We start from the raw sequence: 18,439 nt of genomic DNA on the forward strand, positions 1-18,439 counted from the left end.
TCAAGAAGATTTTAAATAACCCACTATAGCCTTTTCAATATTATCTGAAAGAACATTTATTTTTATGCAATAGTTCATTTCCTTTATACAGAAGCACCAGCGTATAGATAATTATACAGTATGGATACTTCGCGTCGTTACCTTTGATATAGCAGGACTGATTTTAATGACCTTCAAACCAGTTCGAGCGTGAGATTCTGCTTTCTCCCAGGAGTTGGCACTGACATCACACCAGATAGCAGTCGACACAGCGGAAATATAACACATACAATTATTAATACATCTAGGTACATTATGTACTCAAAATAAGTTGGACCGATGAAATAATAAATCCGTCATTATCTGTAATGTCTAAACTCTAGAGTTCCTTTATAATGAGAGTTGAGACGTTGACCCCAACAACAATTAAAGTATGTAATGTTTTTACAGCACTGAAAACGGAAAAACAAAACTTTTATGAGAAGTAAAACCATATACCTATACTTACTTACTTTCTTACTGGCTTTTAAGGAAACCGGAGGTTCATTGCCGCTCTCACATAAGATCGCTATTGGTCCCTATCCTGAGCAAGATTAATCCAGTCTCTACCATCATATCCTACCTCCCTCAAATCCATTTTAATATTATCCTCCCATCTACGTCTCGGCCTCCCCAAAGGTATTTTGCCCTCCGGCCTCCCAACTAACACTCTATATGCATTTCTGGATTCGCCCATACGTGTTACATGTCCTGCCCATCTCAAACGTCTGGATTTTATGGTCCTAATTATGTCAGGTGAAGTATACAATGCGTGCAGCTCTGGGTTGTGTAACTTTCTCCATTCTCCTGTAACTTCATCCCTCTTAGCCCCAACCATATACCTATATTATATTATATCTTAATATATAAAATTGCATGTGGGTATGTATGTATATATGTATGTGTGTATGTTCTCTATACAAATCTACACGCTTTGACCAATATGTGCCATAGTTTGCACATTTAACCTTCATAACCAGGAGAAGAACAAAGGCTTCATTAAAATTGTGCAAATGGAAGATAAATTAATTAAAATTATAAAATATACAAATAAATTGATCAAATCTCCATGTATAATATTAAAATACAAAACCTTCTACAGTCAATTGTTCTTTTATTATTGTCTGTTGTATTCAACATCGATTTTCACGAGGCCTTGGAAATTTTAACACGAAATTAAATTACATTGTTGTTACAGATCGCGAAGGCTAAAACTAGATAATTCATTCAATAAGTATCTTTACGCAGTCCAGGACCGTATTATGAATTCCTTGATGCAGTTTTGTAGATAGTGAGCAAGCTGTTTTATACAACTGAATTCTAGAATTATTTGAAACTACAAGGATTGCTACCACATAATTTACTTAATAATGAATAACCAGTAGTACTATTGCGAAATATTGACCCACCAAAATTATGGACGAATAAGAATTATTGGTGTGAAAAACTCATACGAAACGTAATAGAATTGGCAATATTAACTGCAAAAATAAAAGGAGATGTTTTTATTCCACGTATTGCTAGGATACTCATTCAATTTTAAGCAACTGCAATTTGAATCCCACTAGCATTTGTAAAGGCCATAATAAAATGAAACTCAAGGACAGTCGCTCAAAGTTGCAGACGTTAACTTAAAAACTGCGTGTTTTTCACATCCTCAACTATATTTTATGCAAAGAAGGGGAAAAAAATATTTTACACATATCAATAAGCAATTCAATGATACTTTTGTCATGTTGCTAATGTAGTATGTGAATGTACGTAAGCCCACTGAAAATAACGTATTAATTCTCAAAATATTGTTGTTCACGTTGCAAATTTAGTATGTTAAACGTTGTGGAAATAAAAATCTCTTAATTTATAAAATATCGGTACCTAGGCCTATATGTTTCTCAGAATATTAGTCTTTATGTTAAAAAGTGACTTATTGCGAGTTTATATTATATCTGTATTATTCTGTGTATAAAATTAAAAAAATATATATAATATGTTCTGAATTTTGTGAGATATAGTTTCAAGTTACATTAAAAAAAGAACTGGGTATGATATAAGTGGGTGTACAGCGGTCAAGAGGTAAAAATATCTTCCAATATAAATTAAATTTTATATACACACACACACACATATATACTGTATATTGATTCGATGCTGAAACTGATCAGAAAGAGGAGAAGGAATTATATTTTCGTTGGGTTTTACTTTGTTTATAGTTTGATTTTTCTATTACTTTGTATTTCTGGCCCTGTGGAAGAGAAGGCCTAATGGTCTTAACTACACCAGAATAAATAAATAAATAAATAAATAAATAAATAAATAAATAAATAAATAAATAAATAAATAAATAAATAAATAAAAACAAGTAAATAAAAATAATTTAAAACAACAGTTTAACGTCAGGCACATGATATGTTTTCTTTTCGGTGGCTGATTTACAACTGTTTTAAATTGAGTTAACCGTGGCAGGCATTTGGCTAAGGAGTTCATTAATTCAAGTAAGTGACGTTAAGTAAAGATTCATCTTTATGGGCGAGGAAAGCTTAGTAAAGACAATTCGTTTTGGTTGTGTATAGTTAGGTTTCCGAGATTTCCGAAAATTTAATAACCAGTTTAATTAAAAATAGAAGCAGAAAGGAAAACCCGGGCAACGCCGGGTGCTTTCAGCTAGTACCAAATAAATATTAAACGAATTTGATGCATAATTTCATAATGTATTATATTATGCATTAAGGTAGGCGATGTTTGGATCCTGTGTCTCAACTCTACAATATTCTCAATTATTATCTTAGCGTGTGCTCGATTACACTAATCTCTAGCACTTGAAAGTGGAACTAAACGTCGGCGCATAGAGAAACAGAACACAGGAAAATTTGCTCAGTGTCCATTCTTTGTAATCTCTATTCGCTGGAAGCACTCTATAGTTACTGCAGCGAATAGGGTGGTTACTGGCAGAGGAATTGGTGATATTTTCGGTCATCATGCACTCAGCTGTGCGAGGAGCAAGGGTCACATTCCCAGACATATATCACTCAATGATATCATTAAAAGCTCTCTGACTTCTTGTGGCATCCCGTCTCTTTTGGAACCACCAGGTATTAGTCGCGGGGATGGTAAACGACCCGATGGTCTCACCTTAATTCCATTATAAAATCTTGAATTTGGGACTCCACTTGCGTTGACACTCTAGCTCCATCTCACTTGCCGAATACCTCCAGACGCGCAGCATCTGCTGCTGAATTAGCCGTTGTTAATATACACTCAGGGACAAAAAAAACCGGACACTTCTATATTTGCTTGTATTTTGTTGCCAATTATTTCAAAATGAAACAAAACCCATTTAAACAAAATAATGTTTCATTTAACACCTTATACGACAACATTTGAAAAAAAAAATCTCTGATGAGAAAATTTACAAAAAAATTACAAAGGGCGTATAACTATGGCATCGTTTGGTGTAACTGTTTTTTTCATTTTATGGTGCCTTAAACATTAAAAACTCTTTTTAGTAACGGGTATTACCCCCTCTGGCTTGAATAACTGCATCCATACGTCTTGGCATGCTCTCAGTATGGTTAGCAACGTCTTCTTGAGAAATAAGTTCCCATTCTTCGCCAAGTGCTCGCCTCAACTCTTGTAACGATTCTGGTCTCGGTCGTCTATTCTTAACACGCCCTCCCAGCATTCCCACACGTGTTCAATTGGGTTCATGTCTGGACTCCTTGCTGGCCATGGAAGAACATGGATTCCCACTTCTTGGAGATAATCTCCGACCGCATGGGCAATATGCGGCCGTGCATTATCATGCATTAAAACAAAATTATCGCCTACAAATTGGCCAAATGGCACAAAATGATCGGCCAAACATTCATTTATATACCTATCAGCTGTTAGTCTTCCATTTTCAACAAAAACCAACTCTGTACGAGCATCCGTACACACTCCTGCCCAAACCATCACCCCACCACCTCCATACGGCACATTTTCGGAAATGCAACACTGTGAAAATCGTTCTCCCCTTCTTCTCCAAACTCTTTCACGTCCATCAGGTGAGCACAGATTGAAACGGGACTCATCGGTGAACAGAACACAGCTCCACTGTCCATTTCTTCAATCCCTGTGATCATTTGCAAAACGCAGTCGTTCAACTCGATGCATCCTGAGAAGTCTGGGACCAGTTGCAGGTCTACTTGATATCAGTTCCGTGCTTTCAACCTCTTCCTGTTTTGGGAGAAAATGGGCGTCCATGCATGTTAACAAATTGCTGGGCTACACTAGTAGCTGGCAGGTTGCGCTCCCTAAGAACTCTCAACACAATATACCTGTCTTCATTTGGATTTGTAGCTCTTGGACGACCAGAACCTGGTCTTCTGGTATATTCTAGGGTCTCTCTATACTGTTTTATGGCATCATGGGTTGTGCTTCTAGCCATATTCATAACATTTACAATGTAACGTACACTGCTTCCATCATCGTAAAGGGCTACAGCTCGAGCCACATCTTCAGGTCGCATCTTGTTTTAAGACAAATGTTACAACCCCACTTAAACTCAGAAAATGTAAAAATAAAGAAATAACGAATGATAACGATAATGAAGCACAAAATGGTTGAGACAAAATTGTTATAGCTGAGACTCCGAAAGCAAAATTGGAATATTTGTTTATAATGGCTTGTTTATAAAACAAAAAAACAATAAAAAATGTATATACGTCTCCATAACAACAGATGGCTACCATAATATTGTATGAGAAGATAATGTTTTGCAAAATACCAGCAAATATTAAAGTGTCCGGTTTTTTTTGTCCCTGAGTGTATTTAGTTAGCTGTGAAAGCTGTTTTATTGATTGAACCACCCTAAAAGAGGATGTTCTTAACCCTTAAATTGGCAAAACTTCATTTCTAACACTAGTTTATTAAACCGTGTCGGACTGTATAGAAAACAACTAACGCAATGTCCATATTTTATATGTTGTACAATATTATAATATTATAGTATATATTGTCTTTTCCAATTATTTCTAATTGTGTTATTTCTTATTCTTTTTCTTCTCCATTATTTTCTTTTTTTTCCATTATAACAACAATTTTATGGTAAGCTTTGTCTTCTAGGCAGCCTTCACTTGGAGGAAGCTGAATAAAATTTATTCGAAATAAATTTAATTTTCCTACCAATTTTTTTTCTATTGTTCTATTAAAATTATAGCATATAGCATATTAATCTGTTGTATCCTATAGGATACTTTACGAATTTAAGGGTTAACGGTAAATGAGAGAATTCATATCATAATTTTATTATGATCCGATTTGGTGACATGAGACATACCTACACAACAAGATATCTTCACACTTTTAAACGAACTTCATCCAAATCAGCCACCTATTTCCCAGTAAACTGTGGACAGAATAGAAACGAAATTCCGAGAACAACCAACTACAACTTTCTATTGTAGTCGTTTTCCAAACTCTTGCAAAGGTTGGACCTTGCAATGGTGATACAAGTAGTTAGCTTCGTGCAGTATTTCCCAGGCAATTCCATTCCACATATCTCATGTAAACTCTATTTCACTGAGAGAAGAATGTAGTTCCTCTTTGACAAAGTCAAGTATCAAATCGTTGTCAGTGAACGAGCCAGAAGATCTTTACACACTTACGTAATCTCCATTCTTTTATGTTCCGTCTTTTCTTAAGAACATTTTGTTTTATATTGATTTCATCAATGAATTTGGTTTCATAATACAAGGACTAACAAAATATAACTGTGGCCAGGAGGAAAAAGGTCTTAAGTAAAAATTTTATACTTTTCAGGAGAGCAGTAGAAAGATTGAAATTGGTGTCAATTATAGCCTATAGTTTTTTTAATTAAGAGGTTTTTCCTGGATATGCTTATTTAACAATTTTCTTGATTACTTCCAAAAATAGCCGCTCTTAAGTCCTTTTAAGACTAGAACCCAAACTGAGTAGAAGGGACTAGAGTATTTTAAACATAAGACTTTTTTCATGTCAAAATAAATGAGAAATGTAAATTATTAGGAATGCAAAATGAGTCTTAAGCAATTATAGGACCATTTATCCTGGTGCTTAAAGTTTTAAAAGGAAAGGGCATCAGTATGTGATAAAATGGCTAAAATACAAGTTACACCTTCTTAATAGGGAAGCATGGAAAGTAAATATGTGATGTTTTGTAAGGAATAAAGTATTAAATATTCTTAAGTCCTTTATTCTGTGTATTCTCGATTCAAAAAGAACTTAGGACATTTGGTAACGCTCTATAAATCCAGTCAGGAGTCTTATTTGACTTTAACCGTTTTGCCAGATTGTAGATAATTGTTTCCGCTTTCAGAATATATAAAAATCTCATTTTCACAAAAAATTGACTTAGGACCTTTTTCCTCCCGGCTACAGATATACACTATAAAACTTTTTACCGTAGTAAACCGCAGTGCTTCTGTACAAAACAAATTAAGTATTGCACAAAACTTATGCCCGTTCAGATGATATTAAAAAGCCTATAGAAAACATGCTTGATAGAACCTAAATGTACTACAACTGTAGCATAATAATCACAGTAGCAAATTCGGTCCAAGGCTTTATATTTATAACACGATAATAGCTAAATTCCCAAACACACAATTTGTTAATGATCCTTATTTCAAAAAATCAATTAAAATTTGCTGTTTAGAGCGAAACTTTAAAATTCAATTATTGTGATATCTGTGTTTTTTCTTCTTCTTTTTTTTTTACTTATTACTATGTTATTTAATAAAGTGTCTTAACATTATGTGGAATGCCCCCTGAGCACGAGTCTTACTCTTTCTGAGGATGCTAGAGTGTTTTTATATTATAAAAATGTAATATGTATCTTTGTTCTGGCAATAAAGTATTATTATTATTATTATTATTACTATTATTATTATTATATCGAGCGGGCTAGCGGCGTGGTAGAGGGCTGGCCTTGCATTCGGGAGGTCAGGGATTCGATTACAGGGGCCGGCAATTCTAACTGAGATTTTTCATGGTTTCCTCAGTTATTTCGAGGCAAATTCCGGGATTGTACCTCTTGAAAGTCCGGCCATGAACGGTGACCCTTATGGATGGCGATCCTTCCCTTAATCCTTTCATATGTGTGAGTGAATGCTGTGTAATGTCTTAAATGTTTGTGTTGTATCAGAGGTGGCCCTGACATTGAGGTGATCCCTCATCCAAGGAGGCCCTCTATGTCCTTGTGTGGTCAAAAAAGTATGTACGTGATCCAATCGAATATTAATTCCTCTCTCGACAGGTCGCAGCCCTGTAAGGCCCGTGTGACGTGGGTCGTATAAATGAACTTAAAAAAGGAGAGATTATTATTATTATTATTATTATTATTATTATTATTATTATTATTATGAAAAATAATATATAATTAATATCATTAGCCAAAAAAGTATGTACTCAATGCTGGGACTTTGACATATTGTCAACCCATTACAGGTATTTGCATATAAAATGGAATAACTGGGGCGAAGTCTGATAGAGTTCCTGGGTAGCTCAGTCGGTAGAGCCAAAGGTCCCGGGTCCGATACCCGGTCCCGGAATAATTTTTCCCTTAAAATTATTCAAATCAGCTTTACACAGAGCCTTTCCTGAAAAGACAGATTTCCATAAGACGGAATTTAAAAATATGCTCTATGAAGTCACAACTCCCAAAACACTAGTCACCCAAAATATTTTGTTTTCATAAAAAATATTATTCTCCAAATACAAGGTTTGACGTGCATTTTGTCCAAAATTCCCTCATTTCATTTTAATTGCAGTTTTGTGTTACTTTTGAAAAATTGGTATATATACAATAATTAAAATCACCATCACAACCACCATGGGAGGCCAGAGGGGAAAAGACCTTTGGGGAGGCCGAGACGTAGATGGGAAGATAATATTAAAATGGATTTGAGGGAGGTGGGATATGATGGTAGGGACTGGATTAATCTTGCTCAGGATAGGGACCAATGGCGGGCTTATTTGAGGGCGGCAATGAACCTCCGGGTTCCTTAAAAGCCAGTAAGTAAGTAAGTAAGTAAGTAAGTAAGTAAGTAAGTAAGTAAGTAAGTAAGTAAGTAAGTAAGTATCACAAGCACCACCACCGTCACCACTATCATCGTTACGATCATCATCTTATACATTAGCAAGAATATACTTTGGTTTTGTAAGAAAATATGTGCTTTTGGGATCATCGATTTTCATTATTCCTTTCATTCGTTGAAATTAACGCTCTAAAACGAAGTAGGCCTACTATTACAAACACAAATTACAAAACACAAAAGTTTACCATTTTTTTTTCTGACTTCTACTAATAACAGATACGAGCAATTTCATCAGTTCGGTATGGAGATGTTTCTTCTTCTTCTTTTTTTTCTTCTTCTTCTTCTTCCCTTCATTTAGACCTTTAGCCTGTTCATGTTAAATAATCCAGCCAAATCTAACATATTGGCTCCATTCAAATATGTTCTGGTGATGTATGCTTCTTTTACACATATAGGTTTCATTATACAAAAGTAAGAAATTTTATGGTAACGCTAGTAGCTACTATTATTATAGGCTATAATGCTTCAATATTAAACTGTAATTATATTGCTATGGGTAATATGTCAATGTATAATAGGCAATTGTCTTTCTATTGCTACAAAAACTTGTCTCTGAGTTATAAAAAGTAACAAGTTACATTCTAATAAAAGAGTGAAACGTTTATACACGTATGTTTGTAAATCAATACTAGGAAATTCTAGATTCTGTGACACTGAAATCAATACTTTATGTTTCTGGAAATACAAAGGTCAGTTAGCGATAATTCAAATGGGGTTTAAATGCTATGAAATGTTTCTCCATAAAAATAAAACAACAATTAACATTTATAATGAACTACTCATGATTGTCAGATATTGAAATCCATATTATTTTGCTATTATAAAAGTACATAACCGTGTGGTAAAGAATACAATTTCATACACGTGAAATATTATAAAACACGCACGTTTTCTACTGAACATGCTTTTAACGGCGGACATTAAACCATCGAAGCTTGTTTGTACTGCGGCGAGTGTTTATCTTTATGGTCATCACATTCGGTATAATTCTGTTTTGTAGTCACATTATAAAGAAAGATATTCATCTAATAATTTTTCCTACTTGTTGCCACTCGTTAAGTGAATGTACAACCTGTTGCCCACAAGTTGGGACGGGAAATGCTGTGCTGTATTTCCAACTTCTAAACTGTTTAAGTTCTCAGAATAACACAGTTAATTTTTGTTCTACTAGGCTTAGTAAGTGTTTATGAATGATGTTCTACTATTCTACAAAAACGAAACTTCTTTGCACGCCATGAAAGTGTATGTTGGTTATGGAGGTACAGCTCTATAACCTTGGTACTATAATGAGTAGGTGTGGCCAGCACGACGTTCCGACCGCCTATTCCCTCGAAAATGAACTAATCCCCATTTTAGTTTGGTTGAGAGGCCTTCCCCTCTACTCACACTCTTTACCATCTATGAAGGGGAAGATGCTACTGTCTATCTTACTAACGTTCGACTAATTGACTTTGAACATAGTGAAAATTCTTATTATTGAAAATGTTTACCGGTAGTCTATATTTGGAAAATCTATACTAAGCGTTTATATTTCATTTTGAAGTTGTTTAAATCAACTGACACATTAAAAAGCTACCGACAGCAGAAGATAAATGTTTTCTTCACCGCTAGTTGCTACTCTACAGCATACACAACGGGACAATTTGCACTGTGTCGCTCCCCCCTGACATCATAATATAAACTAACATTCCTTAATTTAATTAATTATTAGATGAAAATATTGTAAAAACGACACTAAAATATACTCAAACATATAATTGTCAAACATCTGTGTCACTGTATTTTATATCCACTTACGTACTTTATTTAATATTTTATTTTCTCGTCTGGACAACTTGGGGGTGCAGGTAACAGCTACCGGTCTGTTACTGACGGACTCAGGGCAAGTAGAAAGGGAAAGAAATGCCTTCGCATCCTCTCAACTTGCATGAAATGTCGTTTAGTATTAAATTTCACAGAAAACTGAGTTAACCCCTTGACGTTCTGGAAGTTCTGGCAAGAGAAAGATTTCGCCATAACCAGCGATTGAACTAGGAATCTTCCGCTTCATAGCCAGTTATCTATCAACTAAACACGTGACTAAACTCTACTACGGCCCATCACAACCATAAGTATGTTACTAATGCAATCTATACTTCGTCCCATAGGGTGCTATTCATAGACATTTCGCTAGCCCGCGCTACGAGCGTGATAAACTAGCCCCGGCTATCGACTAGTTACTTGTACGGGATTCATATCATATAATATCGCTAACGCTTGTTTATGAATACGAAAAACGTTAGTTCGCTGATCATCCACCGAAAATCAGCCCTAAGAATGTCTATGAATATGGCCCATAATGTTTGACAGAAGAAGTAAACATTGCCGTCAAAGGAGGAGAGAAGTACAGTGTGTCCGCAGAAACATTCCGAGGTTATAAACGCTATAGCGTCAGTTGCCGTATTTATACGAAACTGGTAGGCCTATCATTAGAAAGAGGAACTCAAAAATTTTTGTACCCACCTCAAAGACACTCGATGTGTACTCCATGTGTCACGCTGCAGACATCAAGGCGATATTCCATTAGTGTCAATAAATTTGCACAGAAAACACGTCGTTTTGCATGGTCATAATTAGGCTCCGTATTCCAACTACCTAAAGAATGAAGTTAAAGATGCATTGGGTATATAGTACGCCGAGCAGAGGTAATGCAACATATAAGGATATAAACAAAAAGGTCGTTGCTACGTGTTCGTGGAGTACAGTCAACTCCCGACATTCTGAAGCTATGCTATTAAACACATGCTTGAGCCGTGATGTTCATTTTCGTCGTGAGTTTTGCAGTGAATGATTTTATATTGCAAGAAATTCTTTCAGTAACACATGGCGTTATTGGTGCATGATGTAGTACAAAATATTTCTATTGTTGGACATTTTTTCGTGTTTCATTAGGATATTGCATATGTCGCCCATTACGGAAAACCACTAATTTTCGATGTAGGCCTACTTTTCTGGAAATTCCCTCAAATATATATTATTTAATTTATTAATTATTGGGATGTTGGCAATAAAAATCATGGTAGACTACATAATTCCACGCTAAAAATCGAGTTAATATCTTCATACTTTTCAGATTGTGATGGTACTGGTTCTTTTGGATTACGTTCAACTCACTTTCTGCGCCTTTTGATATTGCCGTGTCTTTCAGTGCACTGTTTTTGTCACTTTTACGTTTATTTTACACAATTTATATGCAATGTTGCCTATATTGACAGTGAAAATATACGTTCAAATATCCTCAACTATGCCCTGCAATATTACACGCTTGAGCGTTTTACCTAAGGCATTTTACCTTTGAAATGAACTTTCAATCAGCCATAAAGATGTAGTTATTTAAATAATATGACTAGTAAGAGCAGTGATCAATAAGACTATCCACTATGACTGCGTCCAGAAGAAGGTAGAGGATGCATAACTATTTTGTATACGAACGTACCTGTACCTGCGCTGTGACGTCACATATACTTCGAATCAGGTAACCTCATTCCAGCTTATAGGTAGCTGGAATACGAAGCTCAGTCATAAGGTTTCAAATTATGCACTAATTGCAAATTGTAGGGGTGAAATCGCAGACGAGAACGTAGGACCTTGGTAACGGTGGATTTAGAAATGTTTAACTGCAGACTAGCTCTACGCAAAGACATTTTAGGACTATGTAGGCCTACAAACGCCTCCCGCACTTGTTCTACAGTTTCCGCACTGACAGGCCGTTTCCCTAAATGGCCTTTCCTTTTATCACATACGCATCCATGCTCTACAAAATCTCTATAACACTTCAGAATCGTTTTGTCGGTAGATGCCTCATAATCAAAATTCCGTCTGAAAGCATGCTGTACTCTTACTACACTCCCAGTACTATGATATTCCAATAAACACCAACTACACGTTCCTGTGGATTCGCCATAATCTAACCTAACCTAAATAACCCTCTAAATGCTGCAGAATTCACACAGACTTGAAAATTTAACATTCACATCATTTAACACAATTTGCTTGTATACAACAACGCCTGAATGACAAGCGAAATAGCGGAAACGGCGTTTTTTCTTCTTATTGTGTTGACATTTGTTGTTTCATCAACAATTATCAATTACGCATTTCCTGAAATTATTTGAGCCGTTCTTTCTAATGGCACTGGTATGAATTTCGTAAAAACATAGTCACAGAATTATAGCATTTATAACTCCGGAAAGTTTCTACGGACACACTGTATAATTGCTATTCAACCAATGCCACATGTCTCATTCCCTGCTTAGCTTGAAATTGGGTGGGGGTAGAACGCTTCAGATCGCCCAACTTCAAAACAGGCGTGGAATGAGAACTCTACTATGGGTTCAGTAGCAATTATACTCCTCTCCTTCTCTGCCGGCAATATTTACATCTCCTATCAGATATTATGGAACGAAATATACAAAGGACATAGAAATGCGATCAAAATTTAGACTAGAAAAGTCTTATCGAGTAATAAATATTAAAATCATAGTGCGGCAAGGGACGAGCCGCATAGGAAGCAGGTCGCTGCTTTATAATTATATGTTGTCATCAATTTGTTGTTAAATTACAGACCTACCAAGTTTCATGCACAATACAGAGTCACCCTCAACTAGCTCACGATTTCTACTCTCCGACATTGACATCTCCGAGATTTAGGAATGAGCGTATAATTTTAGGGCCGTATTCATAGAAATTCTTAGTGAGGGTTTCCGGTGGATGATCAGCGAACTAACATTTTTCGTATTCATAAACCAGTGTTGGCGATATGATATGATATGAATCCTGTACAAGTAACCAGTCGATAGCCGGGGCTAGTTTAGCACTCTCGTAGCGCGGGCTAGCGAAATCTCTATGAATAGCACCCATAGGGCCATATTCATAGAGATTCTTAGCGCGGGCTTCCGGTGGATGGTCAGCGAAATAACGTTTTTCTTATTCATAAACCAGTGTTAGTGATATGATAAGATATGAATCCTGTACAAGTAATCACTCGATAGTCGGGGCTAGTTTAGCACCCTAAGGGTGCTATGCATAGATATTTCGCTAGCCCACGCTACGAGCGTGCTAAGCTAGCCCTGGCTATCCACTGGTTACTTGTACAGAATTCAAATCATATCCTATCGCTAACACTGGTTTATGAATACGAAATACGCTGATCATCCACCGAAAGCCCGCGCTAAAAATGTCTATGAATACGGCCCTTGGTGTTTAATGTTATGTTAGGAGAAAACCCAAAAACGATTAGGGAAAATACGGGAATTTTACTTGAAGCATATAAAGAAATAGGTTTGGAAGTAAATCCCGAAAAGACAAAGTATATGATTATGTCTCGTGACGAGAATATTGTACGAAATGGAAATATAAAAATTGCAAATGTATCCTTTGAAGAGGTGGAAAAATCCAAATACCTGGGAGCAACAGTAACAAATATAAATGATACTCGGGAGGAAATTAAACGCAGAATATATATGGGAAATGCCTGTTATTATTCGGTTGAGAAGCTTTCATCATCCAGTATGTTGTCAAAAAATCTGAAAATTAGAATTTATAAAACAGTTATATTACCGGTTGTTCTATATGGCTGTAAAACTTGGACTCTCACTTTGAGAGAGGAACAGAGATTAAGGGTGTTTGAGAATAAGGTGCTTAGGAAAATATTTGGAGCTAAGAGGAATGAAATTACAGGAGAATGGAGAAAGTTACACAACGCAGAACTGCACGTTTTGTATTCCTCAACTGACATAATTAGAACATTAAATCCAGACGTTTGAGATGTGCAGGGCATATAGCACGTATAGGCGAATCCAGAAATGCATATAGAGTGTTAGTTGGGAGGTCGGAGGGAAAAAGACCTTTGGGGAGGCCGAGACGTAGATGGGAAGATAATATTAAAATGGATTTGAGGGAGGTAAGATATGATGATAGAGACTGGATTATTCTTGCACATGATAGGGACCGATGGCGGGCTTATGTGAGGGCGGCATTGAACCTGCGGGTTTCTTAAAAGCCAAGTGTAAGTACTACATATTTAGCCTAATTAGCTTCTATTTTCTAATAAAGAACAAAGTTACTTTTTCCTGGTCGTTTATTTAACGACACTTTATCAGTTACTAGGTTATTCAATGTTGATGGAATTTGTGGTAGTGAGATGGTATTTGACTAGCTGAGACCGAAAATTTGCCGAACAATCGCATTACATTTTGAGAAAACCTCTGAAAAAACAAACAGGTAATCTGTCCAAGTGGGAATCCAACTCATGCCCACGTACAGCTATGAATCATCAGACGAAATGTGCATCTTCTGAGCTACGCCAGTGGCTTCCGAAGTTCTTGACATGCCCGTACTGAATTTTTATAATAGCATTTTAGCAATACTAAATTCTATAAAACACCATTGCCCCAGGTAGGCAGTAAAATAAAAAAAATATGTTTATAGATATGAAGTTCCTGGCCATTTTTTTGTCTTTATTCCAGATAAAGACTAATTAATTTTCACAAAAAAAATATATATATATATTTTATATTGTATGCATTGTTCCTGGACTAATTAATTCGTTAATATTTAATAATTTTAATTAACATCAACAAAATTCGACAAATAATTTTTAACATTATCGTTATACACTTTTATAACTGCATTTTAGTAAAGTAGACAGACACACAGAAAACAAACAACATGGTCAAAGAACTTCTTTGAATTAGTGAGGTTAAATACAAGTATGTTCTGCCACCTGGTCAGGAAGTGGACTACTTTCTTAAGTTCATTTTCCTCTTTTGAAAGGGAATATTAACTGTAACGGGTAAAAGTCATGTGTTATATTTCACTCGCATAATTTCGGAAATAATCTTCAGTTCTGTACATAATTGCAGCTTTTCCAACGTGATTCTCAGATGAACTACAAATCTAGCTATGTATCTTGAACTCTGGGCGAATTCAATGGGCGTTAGAATTAAAGTAAGAACGGGCGGTATTATACAGGGTGGTTCACAAGGATTTACCGTCCTTTGCGGAGCTTATTTCCGAAGACATTCTGAGCAAAAATGTCATATAAACATGGGTCCTATTCTCAATATTTACAGAGTTACGTTTCGTTATTGGAACGCATTGCTGTGAACGCGTGATCTTGGTCAGCGTGCAGTCAGCAACGAGCGCGAGCGCTACGGAAATCAAAGATAGCCGTATGCAGTTACGTAGAGCGACGAGTGCGGTTCACAAGGTTGCGGCCAAGTTTACTGAAGCGGATGACGACATTTTTTTAAATGTGTTGTAAACTCTCCAAGACTGTAAAATTAGGATGCAAAACAGAACTGCAAATAATTAAGTCGGTGGAAGTGGCGTGATTTGTAATAATATTTGTGATAAGTGCATAAGAATAATGTAATTTTCTAGTCAAAGTAGAAAAAGATGCCTGTACGAAGAAACTAAGAAGTTCGCAGCACATTTTTAGCTTCATAATACTTGCCAATTAAAGAAATGATACTTCTGAATGGTAAATTCTTTATTTGTAATATTCTTTTACCTTCAAACTAAAGAAAAAATATATTTTGAAAACAACTTTAAATTAGTGTAACTCAGAAAATATTGAGAATAGGAACTATATTTATATGACATTTTTTGCTCAAAAGTCTTCAGAAATAAGCTCCGTAAAGGACGGTAAATCCTCGTGAATCATTCTGTATGTAGTCATTCTGGAAGATTTCGATACTTTTAAGAAAAGTAGCCATTGCGAGCACTGTTCCTAGTGAAATAGTGAAACTACATGAGATCTGTGCTGATTGTGTTTTTAACCTCTGTGTAAGTGAATCTCGTTGCACCAACTTACGTTTTACGTTCACAGAAGACAATGAACACAATACAAGTGAGTTACACTTTTCGGTCATGAAATATGAGATATTATCTTTTGTTTATTGTACTTTGACTGGACATGCGTGATATTAGTAGATGTGCAAATTATTTTATATACAATTTTACAGATTAGTAAAGGCGCCAAAGTGATTACGGAAGATCGTATATGTGGAATGAAGAAGTAGTGCATCAGAAGGTAACACGTGTTACATGGGGAGCAAGTAGAAGTATTTGTATCCCAATTTACAAATTGTGTCCAGCGACGTTATGTGAGGACTTTATAAGCCTTTAAATTCATGTTAAACGACATAAGATTGAGACTCTTAGAAGATATTATATACAAGGTAATTGTATTACAATTTTTTTTTATGTTGTGCAAAAAAGAAACAAAAAGAAAATGAATTGTGGACATTAATACCATGTATATGAGTATTTCGAATAATATATTGATATATGTGTATATATATATATATATATATATATATATATATATATACTACTTGTGGACAGGCGTGCGAAATTGTTGTCTACATATAGGTGGACTCCCATCAAGACTCGCTTCAAATTTGAATTCTGTATCTGTACCTCTCGTGAGTGTTTTCATTTTCATGCATTACTTATAGCAGGCCTGCACAAGGTTTGCGCTCTCCGTGCCGGCTCACAGCTCATGAGCGGAATGCAGATATTAGCTGCGCTCTGTATAAGGGTGGACTGGAAGAAGGGGTGATCTCGTACAAAATATACACAAAAGGAAGTACTATTACGAGTGTTTATGAAATGAATTCCCGTTAAGTGTTTGGACAACTATCTTGGACTATTATTAATTAATAAATATTTATTTTACAGAAATAATAGAAATTCTATAGCTACTTACATGTACAATATTAGTTTGTTATATTTTTATTTATCAGTGCATAAAAACGGAGTTTTATGCTGTTGGCAGCTGAAAGGAACAGTAGCCTACTGATCGTAATGAAATATCAGTTACAGATGTTCGATGTCTGCCTTTATTAAAGTTGACTATAGAAAACAGTTCCTCACAAACACAAATGTTGAGCCAAACATAGCAATCATTTTCACAGCCAGCCTGTGTAGTCGTGGATATTATTGCTAATCTTCAGTCTTGTAAAACTCAACCAGGCTAGCAGTATTATTCAAACGATGTTTAGCCCTTAGGTCATATTGAAGATCAATAAGTTCGAGCTGTAAATCGTTAAATGTGAAATGTTATGTTCCGTCTTCTAGATTCCTCCGTACTGTACTGTAGCAGTAAGTAAGCAACGTGAAACAGTTACTGAGAATAGGCCTACACACTGTACTCCACTAGATAACTGAGTGGTCGTTTCCGTCTCCTCTACCTATTGTAAGTCTATGTCATTCTGACGTATCTTCCTCTCCGTTTCGGCGAGCGGTAAACACGGCTCTCCCGCTCGTTGAGCGCTGTTTGTGCACGCATGACTTAGAACATTTCAATGCAACATTTTTTACAGCAGTAATAAATAACCTCAATCTATATGTCTTCTGAAGTTGATTTCATAATATTTTTGCCAAATTATTTTCGTCCTTGAAGCTTATTAATATAACAAACGGGTGGGTCATATTGTTTCTCCTTTTTTAACTTGGTTATTTAACGACGCTGTATTAACTACGAGGTTATTTAGCGTCGATGAGATTGGTGATGGTGAGATGATATTTGGCGAGATGAGGTCGAGGATTCGCCATAGATTACCTGAAATTTGCCTTACGGTTGGGGAAAACCTCGGAAAAAACCCAACCAGGTAATCAGCCCAAGCGGGAATCGAACCCGCACCCGAGCACAACTCCGAATCGGTAGGCAAGCGCCTAAAGACTGGTTCACAATAAACCGGGAAGGGAAACGACGAGAACGAGAACGGAAATACATTTATTTTAACATGATTTCCGTTCTCGTTCTCGTTGTCGTTTCCGTTCCCGGTTTATTGTGGACCAGCCTTTAGCCGAAAAAGCTACGCCGGTGTCTAGTTTCTCGTATCACTTCGGGACTTTTCAACATATCTTTTCCTAAGCACATATCATACAAATACACATTATACTCACATACGTATATCCTCTTTGTTTTATTTTAACATTTAATTGTGTTCAAACATGCATTACATGCTCTAACCCTCTACATTGTGAAACAGATACTGAAAAATAAGCCGAATGAAATGAACATCGTACGTGTATCAGAATTTTTCTAGAGAAACTCCAGGGGTGTAGCAATCTCTTATCCGTTATGGGATGTGTGTCCTTGCCTACTTGAAGAGAAAGCAAAAGTTAACATATTATAATTATTTCAAACTGCATAGGCCTACCTTACTTCACCATAGTCAAATTTATTTCTAAACAAAATGAGTATTGTATATTATCCGGTATGATTCCTGTCCTTTAATACAGGTTTGTGTGTTGAA

General features: G+C 35.9%; 1 protein-coding gene across 1 annotated transcript in view; it reads left to right on the top strand.

Moving 5' to 3' along the window:
• The window catches only part of LOC138711635 (cell adhesion molecule DSCAML1-like), a 719,252-nt gene that overhangs the window by 432,138 nt on the left and 268,675 nt on the right, over positions 1–18,439 (top strand). The gene's annotated exons all lie outside the window — the stretch shown is intronic.

Source organism: Periplaneta americana, chromosome 13, assembly GCF_040183065.1.
Source record: "Periplaneta americana isolate PAMFEO1 chromosome 13, P.americana_PAMFEO1_priV1, whole genome shotgun sequence".
NCBI classification, from domain to species: Eukaryota; Metazoa; Arthropoda; class Insecta; order Blattodea; family Blattidae; genus Periplaneta; species Periplaneta americana.